The sequence below is a fragment of the Giraffa tippelskirchi genome, chromosome 1, assembly GCF_054371585.1.
Source record: "Giraffa tippelskirchi isolate mGirTip1 chromosome 1, T2T-mGirTip1v1.2.pri, whole genome shotgun sequence".
NCBI lineage: Eukaryota > Metazoa > Chordata > Mammalia > Artiodactyla > Giraffidae > Giraffa > Giraffa tippelskirchi.
Window position 1 is genome coordinate 87,525,957 of NC_137275.1, and position 13,302 is coordinate 87,539,258.

The window sequence follows — 13,302 nt, forward strand, 5'->3', positions numbered from 1 at the left end:
TCTATCGGTCTTGTCTGGTTAGACTCAGAATACAGTCAGCTCTATTTTTAACAGAGCAACGTTTAAAGGAGCAAAACAAATTATCAGCCTATTAGCGTTTCCATATTCTACTTTGATAAAATGCAAATATGAACTTCTCAGATAAACTTTTCACAGCATAATTTTCAGGGAGTGACCACAAATTCTGTATCCATCTTCCCACAGAGAGGTGAGAGCATGTGCCCATCCCCTGATCATATTGGGCTTGTGAGTCTCTCCACCAACAGGGTAGAGAGCACATAATACCATATGATTTCTTCTTTTTTTAACTGAAAAAATGCTTTATTTTTAGAGATATCACCTTTGGCATTTAAACTAAGCAAAATATTCACTAAAGAAGTTGATTAACAATTCAGGTAGTTTAAAATTTTTTTGTCTGTGCTATGTTTTTCATTAAAAATATTTTAATAATTTTTGAAGGCACAGGGGAAGGATGGAGGAGCTGAATTACTATTTCAGGGTCTCTGATTACTGCTTTTTGTTCAGTTCAGTGGTAAGGTAAGCTTTATAAGAATATATATAGGTATAACTGAATCACTTTGCTATATAACACCCGAAACTAAGACAACATTATAAATCAACTATAATTCAATAAAAATTTTTAAGTAAAAAATAAAAGATTTATAAGAGAAATCATGTTTTAGAAAATCAAGGTGATAAAAGTAATATTCAGCCTGGGATCATATCATTCAAGAAAAAGAAAGATTGAAAAAACTTCTTATAAAAGTCAAGATAATAAAATTATATTCATAAGATCCTACTCATAGTAAGGAAATACTTAGTACAAACATTATAAAAATAATCCTTACCATTTATTCAACATCTACCATTTGCCAGGGAATCATGCTTTAATGTCATGATTTCTAATTCTTTAGAATTATTCTTAGGAAGACAATTAAGTTGTTTTTTGAAACAGAAAAAGGAAATGAAGCTTATTAAAATTTAATGACTCATCTAAGGCCATACAGCTAGTAGATGTGAGAACTGGTGTTTGAATGCAAGTTTTTCTTCCACACCACACAGCACATCTACCATAAAGAAAATCAGCTGAATAAACTTCTCATATTATTCTATCCAAATTTCATTTGTAAAGTCCCTGATACAGTCTACTATTCTGACATGGCAATATCTGTCTTTCATAGTATTAATAATCAATTAAGAAAATCCATCACGTTCTTATCCTGTGTTTGGAAAACAGTGTTATCACAAATAATAAGCTATTCTTGTCCTCAGTTCCAACAATTTAGAACTTGTTACTCAAAACAAGAAGCCCTTGGATTCAAATATAAAACACAGTATTCTACTTAGACATTCTTCAAGATGGTTGGATGGCATCACCAATTCAATGGACATGAGTTTGAGAAAGCTCCAGGAGACAGTGAAGGACAGGGAAGCCTGGTGTGCTGCAGTCCATTGGGTCCCAAAGAGTCGGACACAACTGAGCGACTGAACAACAACAAATTCTACTTTGCCACAATTATAAAGATCCAAAACTCCGTTTTTGAGCCATTTCTGCAAAATAAAAATTTAGTCTGCATTTGTCCTTAACAGAGAGAATATTAAACTAAGAAGTTCCTGAAGAGGTCAGAGTGTCGACAAAATTCAACATGATGATGGAGCCCACACAAAGGAAACAAAGCCAGGCCCTTCTACATAGCCATACATCCTCAGGATGATTTCATTTAAACTCAGTGTCTCTTCATGCCACACATTCCCCAATGTCTGCTAGATAAAATACCACAATTGCCATGGGGTCTACTTTCCTGCAATCTTGTGTAGACTTCATTGCCACCTCAAAACCCAAAGGGATGTGTGCCACGGGATACACCAGGACTACCTGGTACTGAGAAGTATTTTCAGTGATTCCACCAACTCCAGATTTCACCACAAGGTTCCCATACAATAAGGAATGCTCTGCTCCAGGGTTTATCCACACTTTATATTTGGCATAGGGTGCTAGGGAATCCAGAATTATTCTGTTAAAACTTATAGGTCCTGCATGTCTCCAAAGACACCAGCTGTGTCATTGGAAATACTGGCAGCCAACTTGAAGATCATCTCATTCATGTAGTACACTCAGTGGTTGTGTAGCCTGAAATGAGGTGTCATAGAGCCTGTCGACCATAGCTGAAGTCTCCCTGATGTATTCTACTATCTTCTCAAACACTACATGGGTCTCCTCTTCAGTCAGAAGTCTCCTTTTCTTTCTGGGTTGGAACATCGGATGATCTTGCCTCATTTGCTGGAAACAGGTCAGCAGCCAGCCGCTTCTTGGGAACCTCAAACCCTGCCTCTTTAGCCGCTTTCCAATTGTTCCCCCCGCACTAGCGCCCCATAGCCTGGAGGATCATCAAGGAAAGAAAGCCGGCCTAGTGAGAAACCACAGAGACCAGAAATGCGCCCCAGTTGCTCCTGGTCCTAGATTCTAAGCCAGCGCCCTTGGTGAGCAAGAGGGGAAGAGACCGCAGCTTCTGAGAAAATGGCGCCGACAGCAACTATACTATTCTCAACCACTCTGTTGGCCACAGCGACAGCCCCCTTTGCTGCGCTCGGAGAGGTGGACGATGAAGGGCTCTTGGTGTCACCGTTCTGGGACTGCTTCTGGGAGACCCAGTGGCCAGAGCGGCCGGATGTGGGCCGCTCCCTCAGGGAGGTAAGCACCTGGCTGAGGAGAGAGCATAGCTTGCTACATGGTTTCTAAGTTAAGGTCATAAAGAGGATGTAGCTTCAGCCATGCTCTTCCCTCAAACCACCTGAGCTACCACAGAGAAGTCTGACTACCTTAAGACTGCCATGGTGCAGTGGCCCAGACATTCCACTGACAATCCCAGCTGAGTTGGTTCTTCAGAAGTTCTCCACTTTGGAGAGATGTGTGGAGAGGCTGTCTTAGAGTTACATCTGCAGCCACAATCATTCAAGTTATTCACAGCCATTTGAGTCATCCTAGCTGAGATCCCATAGGCATCGTTGTTCTGTTTGACGTTTCTTACCTCACCTCATTTCATAACCTGAGCTGATACATCAACTACTTAGTGTCTGGAAGGAAAAGAGAGTCCAAGTCTAGGTCCTAGAGAGAATAGAGCAGCTGAATTTAAGACCCATGGAATTTAATCTGTGCTAGTTGGTTTGTGAATGAATGAGCATGTAGAAATGTGTGAAAGGATATACACTAGGTTGTTAACATTTGTTGCTTGTGAGGATCCAGGAGATGAGGAGGACCCAGGTAGCAGTGAGAGGAGGTGACAAAAAATATTAATTGCTCATTTTTTTCTTTACACTAGTTCACTTTCACTAAACACATATTGCTTTTGCGATTTTTGAAGAGAAATTAAAGGGAAAATGTTGGGTTTTTAAAAAAAAGCCTTAGAACATGCCAACTTTCTTTTTCCTTCATTCCCCCAGACTCCCATGGTGATGTCTGTTGATCTTCTTCTAGAATTCTATACGCTGCAGCACATGAGTTAAATTAGAAGTGCTAATAAGGAAAATGTGAGGTCATTGGCACAGAAAAGGAGCCATTTTAAGTGACTGAGTATGATTCATTATACACAAGTTCAGTCACTGAGAGAACCTCTAGAATGCAAAGTTTTGGTGCTTAGCTAGTAAGTGGAAATTTAGAAGACTTCTGGATATTTATTTTAATTATCCACCTTTCTTGGCAGTTGTGTGGAAAAATCTGATATTTACAGTTTGTTAACTGTTAGACAAATACCTAGTTAACAGCAGTCTCATTAAGACTATTAGTAGTTGAAAGAGACTAAGCTCAACAATATAACAAAAGTGTAACTCCCCTTGCTGGAAAAAAAAAAAAAGAAAAACCTGAAAAGAGAAATATCCTGTGATAGTTCTAGGCTCAATACACAATATTCCTACCATGTAATAGTCAGAAAGAGTTCATTTAAGGTCAGTTGTCTCTAAACACAAATTTGTATTTCTGGCAGAAGTCCTCCAAGGTTTAATTGGTTTATGTCCAACAACTCTAAACAGCATGTCAGTCATTTTTATTAGTATGCAGTGCATTTCACAAGTCATTTTCCCCAGAAGGGTCACTAGAAAGCTGTCAAATTCAGACATTTCACAAATGGATTTCTGAAATTTTCCTATGGGTAATTCTACTTTGAAAATTTTCCAGGTAAAAATTGTCAAAGTCATGGTCTAGAGTGTAGAACTTTGGAACTTTGTTTATTGATTTGCCCTTATCCTGGAGCAGACTCAGAATTGTTTTCTGAGAAAAATCTGTATACTTTCTACAGTGCTCTCAGACCTCCTCTCTGCAGAGGTAGACCAATGCCAACTCAATACAAAGTCTAAGTTAGGCACCTTAATTTTCATAAAGGGACATTCTCTTATGTCTCTTTACTCAGTTGATTTTTAAAATATATACATTTTGAAGTATATGAGTTTTTAAAATATATGTATTTCAACTAGTAACACTAAATAATTACTCCAAAACATTTGTCAAATCATCAGATAACCACCACTGGCCAACTTTTATCAAAAATCAAAGTGCATGATAAGTGAAGTAAATCAAAAAGAGAAAGACATATACATGATATCGCTTATTTGTGAAATCTGAAATATGACAACAATGAACTGATCTATGAAGCAGAAATAGACTCACAGATATAGAGAATAGACTTGTGGCATCCAAGGGAGCGAGGAAGGAGTGGGGATAGGGGCTGGGAGTTTGGAGTTAGTAGTTGCAAACCATTACATGTAGAATGAATGGACAGCAGGGTCCTACTTTACAGCATAGAGAACTATATTCAGTATCCTAGGATAAACCACAATGAAAAAGAATATTAAAAAGAATGTGTGTGTGTGTGTATACATATGTCAGTTTGCTGTACAGCAGAAATTAACATAACGTTTTAGATCAACTATGCTTCAATTTAAAAAAAAAGTCAGAGTACAAGAAATATCCATGAAGGACAAATTAAAGGGCATGAAGTTCACTCAGTCCAATAAATATTTCCAGTATTTATCCCCAGACCAATCTAGACATTAAGAGAGCTTATTTCATTGTTTGATTTTTTTGTACTGCCCACTTACAGAGAATTTCATTTGCTACATTGTACTTTGGCCTTATGCTCTCAATTTACATTGAAGGACACTATAGAAACAAAACTAGTTATTTTGATTTTAAGACTATTGTTGATAATATTTTCCTTTCCATGATTCCTTGTTGCATTCCTAAGAATTCCATGTTCTATTCTTAAGCATTCAAAATACTAAATTGGAGGAGAAAATTTTCTCAAATTTCATAGCCATAAAAACATTAGTTTATTAAGTTTCATCTGCATTTATTATTTTTTATTACTGTTCTCATTAGGACAGTATTTCTCTACGTGATAATATTGTCCTTTTAGTTTTGGCTAATCGGAAGTTTGGAACTAAGTATAAATATGTAGTTATCTTTTAAGAGTTTTGTGGGAACTTGTGGCATATATTTCTGTGTATTAACTTTTTTCTTTAGTTATATCTCATCATTTAAATTTTTTTTTGCTTGTAAATATGTCTTTAATCTTCATGTTATTATACTTGTGCAATCCAGTAAGCTATCTCAAATATTTTTGAAAGGAAATAGGTTGTAATTCTTCCCTGGTAGCTCATCTGGTAAAGAATCTGCTTGCAATGCAGGGAACCCCAGTTTGATTCCTGGGTTGGGACATTCCCTGGAGAAGGGATAGGGTACCCACTCCAGTATTCTTGGGCTTCCCTGGTAGTAAAGAATCAGCCTGCAATGAGGGAGACCTGGGTTCAATCCCTGGGTTGGGAAGATCCCATGGAGGAGAGCATGGCAACCCACTCCAGTATTCTCGCCTGGAGAATCCCCATGGACAGAGGAGCCTGGTAGGCTACAGTCCATGGGGTCGCAAAGAGTTGGACACGACTGAGCAACTAAGCACAGCACAGGTTATAATTTAATAAGTAACCATGATCCTATGACAAGAAAACTTTCTAAAGAGTCTATGGGTGGTAGGATTTGGTAAGAGGCAGAATAGAGAATGCTGGTAAAGACATTGCTGGGTTGTTTATAATAGAAATTCCTGAAGGTATCACATGTTTTTAAATAAATGAAAAATTGCTGACATCCATGGTCTGGTTTATATAAAAATGATAATGTAAGATCTTAATCTTTAAAAGAAGCCAATTTACAGTTTTAGAAAAATGTTTCTGTTGAAACATTTATTCTGAATAATAGTTATAAAATATTCTGAAAACCCTAGTATCAGCTTGCTCAGAATTGTTAAGTTTCATTAGCAGAAATGTGACAAAGAAACATTAATCCTAAATGTGTTTCTAAACTGTAGAAAGTAGAAGTGGAGATGTATAGTCAAATTGCAAGTTTCATTCACACTGTATGTATCTATCATTTTGCCTCAATTTAAAATGGTCTTGTTGCCCAGGGCCACTGAACATGCTACAAACAAATAGAAAGGTATTCTGTGCTCATAGATTGGAAATATGAATATTGTTAAAATGACCATACTACCCAAGGCAATCTACAGATTCAGTCCAATTCCTACCAAAACACCAGTGGCATTTTTTATAGAACTAGGACTTGCAGCCCTAAAAATTGTATTATAACACAGAAGGCCGCAAATAGTGAAAAAAATCTTAAGAAAGAAGAACAAAGCTGAAGGTATCACACTCCCAAAACAATATGATGCTGCCATAAAAACAGACACATAGATCAATGGAATGGAATAGAGAGTCCAGAAATGAACCCACATTTACATGGTCAATTAGTCTACAACAAAAGAGGCAAGGATATACAATGGGGGAAAGACAGCCTCTTTAGTAAATCCAGTTGGGAAAACTGGACAGCTGCATGCAAAAGAATAAAACTGGATTACTTTCTCAAACCACATATAAAAATTAATTCAAAATGTTTTAAAGACCTAAATGTAAGACCTGGAGTCATAAAACTTCTAGAAGAAAACGTAAGCAGAATAATCTTTGACATAAATTGTAGCAATATTTTTTTTAATCTGTCTCCTCAGATAAGAGAAACGAAAGCAAAAATAATCAAATGTTACCTCATCAAACTTAAAAACATTTGCACAAGCAGAGGAGACAATCAATGAAATGAAAGGGCAACCAACTGAATGAGAGAAGATATTTGCAAATCTTATTTTTGATAAGGAGCTAATATCCAAAATTGCAAAGAACTCATACAATAACAACAAAAAATAAACAATGAGATTTTAAAAATGGGCAGAGGGCCTAAAGTGGCGTTTTTCCAAAAAAGACATGCAGGTGACCAACTGACACATGAAAAGATGCTATCACTAATCATCAGAGAAACGCAAATTAGAACTACAGTGAAATGTCACTTCACACCTGTCAGAATGGCTCTTATCAAAAGAGACAAGAAATAATGAGTGTTGGTGAGGATGCGGAGAAAAAGAAACCCTCATGCATTGTAGGTGGGAATGTAAATCGGTGCAGCCACTATGGAAAACGTTATGGAGGTGCCTCAAAAAATTAAAAATAGAATTATCATGTTATTCAAAGTACCATCCCTGGGTATTTTTCCAAAGAAAACAAAAACAGTAGCTCAGAAAGATATATGCAGCCCTGTGTTCTTTGCAGCATTATTTACAATAACCAAGGTTATGGAAGCAACCACAGTATCTATCTATAGATGAATGGATAAAGAAGATGTGAGATATATATGTGAAAAGAATAAAAGCTGCAAATAAACTATTTGCAGCTACATGGATGGACAAAGAGGGTATTATGCTTAGAGAAATGTCAGACAAAGGAAGATAAATACTATCTTTAATTTCACTTATATATGGAATCTAAAAAATAAAACATTAACAAACATAGTAAATAAAACAGACTCATAGTACAGAGAACAAATAGGTAGTTGTTGAGGAGGGAACGGAATGAGTAAAATAGATGAGGGCTTTATGAGGTACAAACTACCAGTTACAAAATAAATGAATCACAAGGATGAAATGTATAAAAAGGGGAATGTAGTCAATAATACTGTAATAATTTTGTATGGTGCTGGATGGTAACTAGACTTATCATGATGATTATTTGTAATGTATAAAAATATTGAATCACTACATTCTAGTGAAACTAATATAAATGAAACTAATATAATAATGTAAGTCAATTATACTAATAAATCCAGAAACTAGGAGGAAAAAAGTGTTTTTTCTGCCTTGGAGACCCTATCATAAAAATAAAACCTATACCAAATTCCACCAAACTTGTCATATCTGTACCTGATTTGAATTGTGTAAAAGTGATGTTCAAGCAATCTTTACTGAAATTTTAGAAGAAAACAATGGCAAGGAAAATAAAAGACAACATATACTTTTTGTGATATAATAAGAAAAATACAACATTACCAACTTTTAACAATTCTAAATTAATACCGAGATGGCAAACATTATCATATTTTTTTTGAACCATGTTGATTTTTGAAAAACCATTTAGCTTTTTGTTAGTAACAAAATACCACAGAAGGAAGCAATGTATGAACTGGAACTTCAGAAAAACATAATCATGTAGAATTGACAGTACTTATGACTAGTTTGCTGAAAATTATAAGGATGAAATCAGCCTCAGAAAATAAATAACACTTAAAATAATTAGTGAAGCTCTAAGAAATTTATCTTGTGTCACATCTCCTTAAACTAGATATAATGAAATTTTAATGCTTTGAGTGTCAGTTTGTGCTAAGACTCAGTGAAAGAAATATTTTAAAATTTCCATTAACAAGACACTCCATACTTGGCATGTGTGCCTAGTCGTGTCCAGTTCTTGGTGACCCCATGGACTGCAGCACGCCAGGCTCCTCCACCCATGGAATTTTCCAGGCAAGAATACTAGAATGGGGTGCCATTTCCTACTCCAGGGGATTTTCCTGACCCAGGGATCGAACCCACGTCTCTGGCATCTCCTGCATTGGCAGGTGGATTTTTTTACCACTAGCGCCACCTGAGAAGCCCATATTACAGGATTCTATACTTTTTTAGTAAGAATTTAAAATTAGAGGGGAAAACAATTAAATGCCTGGAGAAAGATAAGATATCAAACTGGCCAAGATCATTGAGCTTAGGCAGATATTTATGCTTATCCTGGATTAACCTCTGAAGTGGTATGACAATAGCATATCACAGCTACATTCTACTGAAGCCTTTCATATCACTTAAACATAGATTATTTTATTTGATTCTCATAATAACCCTGTTAAATAATTAAGGTAAAGATTATTATTCCCATTTTTAGGATGGGAAAACTGATATATGTGGTAATTAAATCTCTGGGGTCCAAAATTAAAGGAATGATTTAAGCAATCAAGTGTGTTAGTCACTCAGTCATGTCTGACTCTCTGTGACCCCATGGACTGCAGCCCACCAGGCTCCTCTGTCCATGGAATTCTCCAGGCAAGAATACTGGAGTGGGTTGCCATTTCCTTCTCCAGTGTTATATATCAGGTCGGTTCAGTTGCTCAGCCACATCAGACTCTTTGTGACCCCATGGACTGCAGCACGCCAGGCTTCCCTGTCCATCACCAACTCCCAGAGCCTACTCAAACTCATGTCCATCGCATCGGTGATGCCATCCAACCATCTCATCCTCTGTCGTCCCCTTCTCCTCCTGCCTTCAATCTTTCCCAGCATCAGAGTCTTTTCCAATGAGTTTGTTCTTCGCATCAGGTGGCCAAAGTATCGGAGTTTCAGCTGCAACATCAGTCCTTCCAATGAATATTCAGGACTGATTTCCTTTAGGATTGACTGGTTTGATCTCCTTGCAGTCCAAGGGACTCTTGGGAGTCTTCTCCAACACCACAGTTCAAAAGTATCAATTCCTCGGCACTCAGCTTCGGCACTTCCAGCTTCTTCAACTCTCACATCCATAGATAACTACTGGAAAAACCATAGCTTTTAAAGCAGAATACATATAACAGTATTTATTGAGCAGCTTTTATGGCTACAGTTTTTCTGCTTTTCTGTTGGAGCTAAAAGGCAGCCTAAAATCTTAACCAAAAGGTGAAAGAGTTATTTGCCGCCTGAAAAATTTATCTATCTGATAATAGATAATAGAAAAACCTGCTTTTCTTCTTCTATGAAATAATTGAACTACTTGATTGGACATCATGACCGTGCAGGATAATGAACAGATTCAGGACAAATTTCATCTGACCTGCAGAGTCTTGGCTCACAGAATGTTTTACCTTAAAAAAAGCCAGATATTTCCACCATCTCTTGAAATCAGAAAAATCGGCCACCCTTGACTGTACATGATAACAATCAAATGTGGCTTCTCTGGTGGCTCAGGGGTGGCTCTCCTTCCTGCCAATGCAGGAGACACAGGTTTAATCCTTGGGTCGGGAAGATCCCCTGGAGAAGGAAATAGAAACCCACTTCAGTATTTTTGCCTGGGAAAGCCCATGGACAGAGGAGCCTGGTGGGCAGCATGCAGTCCATAGGGGTCACAAGAGTTGAGAACGACTTAATAATAAAGAAGAACTACAACAACCAAATGGAGTTAAGTCCAGGTTTCCCCTTTTGCGAAAGCATGTACTTCTCAATTTTCCATAACCATACCACTCCATATTACTTACCAAAGATGTTTCATTAACCTGCATTATCTATTGCTTGAGTCCTGTAGGTGTTTTACTTGATGACCCCTATTTAATATTACCCATTTTAGCTCATCCATCCAGTCACTCATTCATTTTATTCAACAAGCATTTACTAAAAAAAGCTTAAAAGGAAAAGATGACTAAAACAAAGTCCAGGAACACCATGATCTCATCATTTGGTGAGCACTGTTTGCTATTTAGTCACTGGGTTGTGTCCATCTCTTTGCAACCCCATGGACTGTAGCCGACCAGACTCCTCTGTCCATGGGATTTCCCAGGCAAGAATACTGGAGTGGACTGCCATTTCTTTCTCCAGGGGATCTTCCCAGCTCAGAGATCAAACCTGCATCTCCTGCTTGGCAGGTGGGTTCTTTACCACTGAGCCACCTGGTGAGGATGCATATATAAACAGATTATTACTGCACATGCCACGGGACTCAGTCTTTGGACCTATTCTCCTCTATCTTTGTTTATTCGTTTGGTACTCTCACAGTCTCACAACTTTAAAAACCATCTCTATGCTGATATATATCTCAGTCTGGCCCTGAATTCCAGTCTCATCTAGCTGAATGTGTAATCAATAACTTCACTCAGAAATCTAATAGTCATTCAAACTCCATATGTCCAAAACAAAATCATAATTTTAGCCTACAAAGCCTCCGTCTTTCCTGTCTTAAAGAGCAAAAATCCCATTATTCTAGTTCCTGAGGCCAAAATCTTGAATTCATTTCATTTCTTCCCCTTCTCATTCATTCCATCAGCAAATCGTGTTAGCCCAGAGAAGGAGGCCTTCAAGTCTTCATGAAGTGACACCTGAGGATGAATAGGACTTAGCTGGATGAAAAAGGAAGTGAAGTGCCTTCCAGACAGAGGAGACCACATGAGCACAGGCAGAGAAGTGAGAAATAACAGGACATCTAGTAGGAACACCAAGTAATTCAGTGAAACCGAAGGGGTATGGGAAGAGAGAGGCTGGAAATGGTTGCAGAGAGATAGGTAGGTTTGGGATCATGGAAGGCCTTATATCCCATTTATCCTGTCACCACACAATGCTATGTCATCAAAGCATTTTAGGCAGGTAGGACACCGATACATAAAGCCAGAGGAGCAGGACCTGAACTGAAGCAGCAATAATTTGCATTTAAATTTGGTAGGATGGAAGATTGGTCCAATTTAGGAGAGCAAAGAAACCAGTGAAGATGACTCTCATAATATGGCCCATGAATGCAGAATACTGGAGAAGTAGATTAGGGAAAGAAGATAATAATTCAGCATGCAGAAATGTTGAATTTGACAGCCCGTGGAGCATCCATGGAAATGACTTCAGGAGCCGCATTTGTAGCTTAGGAGATATAGGCTGGAGGTGTGAGTTTGAGAATCATCAGCAAATAAATGGGAGTTAAAACTATGCCAACTTTGGTAACTATGTCTCCTTAGCCAAGTACCTTAATCTCTCAATGCCTCAGCTTTCTAGTCTGTAAAGTGGTTATCACACTTACTTCATACAGTTGTTTTGAAAGTTACTTAAGAAAATCATTGTACTTGCATTTAATTAGGACTTGATGTATGTTACTAGCTTAAACTAAATCAATTACTAAGATTACCTTGGAAGACCATGTAGAATGGTGGTTACTAACCTTATGGAAAGATATGAGTGCCTTTAAGAAGGCTTCCTCACTAAAAAGTTACCCATAACCAAATACTCAAAATTCTGCACACCATTTCAGAAGGTTTGTGGACCCCTGAAGAACCTCAGGCTTAAAAATTCTTGATGCAGAGTTAGAAGAGAAAAAAATGGAGAATCAAACACAGGAAAAATCAACATTCAAGGAATGAGCAGATTAAGAGAAGACCAGAAGGGATTACAAAAAAGCTACAAAGAGAACATGGGATGGTTTCAAGAAGGAGGCTGCAATAAATTCTCTCAAATTTGTCAAATAGGTCCAATAAGAGTTAAAATGATCACTGGGGCATTTTGTCTCTTTGTTTTTGAAGGATCAGAAGAACTTTAGGTCTGTGGGCCCAGGATGAGAGCCAATAGAAAGATTAAGGTAGAAGATGGGGAGTGTGGGAATGACTGAAGAAGCGATGTTTGCTCAGTGGAGGCTGAGAAGGAGGAAGCGTCCAAGGACTGCAGGAGAGGGTTTGGCTTTGAGCGGGAAGAGGAGTACACTGTTCTTGGAGTATGAGGAAAGGAAGGAGGGAAACGCTCACATATTAGTATGAGTGTGGCTATCCGTTGACAGATGATCTCTGACAGTTACGGCTGATCCCAGCTTTCTCAGCTAAGTAACAGACAAGGCTTGGAGAACATTGTGAGTTAAATGTTGAGGAGAATGATGGTAGAATGGTACTTAGGAATAGAGACCAAAAGGGATGGTAAAGAAACCTAGTCAAACAAGTAAAAAATTCTTGCTCTGTGATAAATTGTAAGAACTTATTTCTTGTAAACCTTTAAAATCATAATCATTATTACCAGGACATACCAAAAAATATGTTGGAAATTAGTCTTCCTGTTTCACTAGCAATAGTATTTTGATAGGATCATTATAATTATATCTTTACCCAGTAATATATTAGACTTACTAATATGTTAATTAGTAAGTCTACATTTTATTAATAAATAAAAATACATATATTAACTGCAA

The 13,302-nt window shown here is 37.5% G+C and overlaps 1 pseudogene; it reads right to left on the reverse strand.

Moving 5' to 3' along the window:
* Nucleotides 1-1,641: 1,641 nt before the first annotated feature.
* LOC145515541 (60S ribosome subunit biogenesis protein NIP7 homolog pseudogene) lies at nt 1,642-2,260 on the reverse strand (annotated as a pseudogene).
* Between the last annotated feature and the right edge of the window lie 11,042 nt (nt 2,261-13,302).